We start from the raw sequence: 1,155 nt of genomic DNA, 5'->3' as shown, positions 1-1,155 counted from the left end.
GGAGACTGCCCCTACTCTAAGGACATCCTCAAGTTCTTTAGTTGTAGTATGAGTTTCAGACATCAGCACCAACCCCCGCTGCTGCATAGTCATGGACCCAGACATGGCCCTCAAGGGCAGCTCGGGCTGGGACTTCTCCATGGCCCCAGGTAGTGGGTCTGCCGACTCACAACAGACTACTCCTCTCTACCCTCTCGAGTCTCCAGTTCCATCTCTCTTCATAATGCTCAAGCTGCCCCACTTCTCTTTCCCATCTATCCACCACATACTCGTACACTGTGGTGACTCCTGCTACAGGCTGGCCACACGGCTGGCGGGCCCCTGGATGACAGCCTTTGTCCCTACTACTTGGTGTAGCATTAAGCAGGTGACTATGGCCTGCAGGTGCCATGGGCAGCAGGGCAAGTCGGTGGGGGGCATGGTGGTCTCTGTTTTTCTCCCGAGCTGTGCTGCCTGCATTTCATTTGATTTTTATGAGTCCTAGGCATAAAACAGCTTTGGCCACCAAGCCTGGCATCAAGCTAGGACCAACGCCGACTGCCAGCTGCTCTGCCCCTGACTGATATAAGAATACCACCAACAAGGTGTCTCTTGCCAGAGCAGAGGCATGGTTTCTTCAATGTTTAAGACCCTTTGTGACATTAATCCAAAAAGTAAGCAGTATCCTAGTCAGGCAATGCCCTTGATATAAGAACAGCTGAATTTCCCAATACTTTCTGCTTAGACAGACAGATAGACATTATGAATCATGTTACCTGTAAGCATCTCATCCTAATATCTTAATGGTTGTTTCAATGTTATTAATATTGCCCCCCCCCTTTCTCCAAGGAAACAAACTAGAGAGGAAAAGCCACTCACTTGAGATCATCCAGGTAGTGAATCAATGTTTCTGACTCCAATTTTATTTCTCCTTCATTGCATTTTCTTCTTTAAAATATTATTACATTGAATATATATTCATATTCTGGGTACACAATGTAAAACGACAGTGAATTTGATGGCTAGTTTTTTTTTAATTTTTAATATTTTTTATTATGTATTTTCCTCAATTACATTTCCAATGCTATCTCAAAAGTCCCCCATACCCTCCCTCCCACTTCCCTACCCACCCATTCCCATATTTTTGGCCCTGGCGTTCCCCTGTACTGGGGCATA

At 45.8% G+C, this 1,155-nt stretch overlaps 1 non-coding gene across 1 annotated transcript; it reads right to left on the bottom strand.

The window, feature by feature from the left end:
* Positions 1–471: 471 nt before the first annotated feature.
* Positions 472–608, bottom strand: LOC115030981. The gene has a single exon (XR_003836574.1). It is a non-coding gene; the product is annotated as a small nucleolar RNA SNORA48 (small nucleolar RNA).
* Positions 609–1,155: the final 547 nt, after the last annotated feature.

The sequence above is a fragment of the Mus caroli genome, chromosome 4, assembly GCF_900094665.2.
Source record: "Mus caroli chromosome 4, CAROLI_EIJ_v1.1, whole genome shotgun sequence".
NCBI lineage: Eukaryota > Metazoa > Chordata > Mammalia > Rodentia > Muridae > Mus > Mus caroli.
This window is presented reverse-complemented; position numbering and strand designations above follow the sequence as displayed.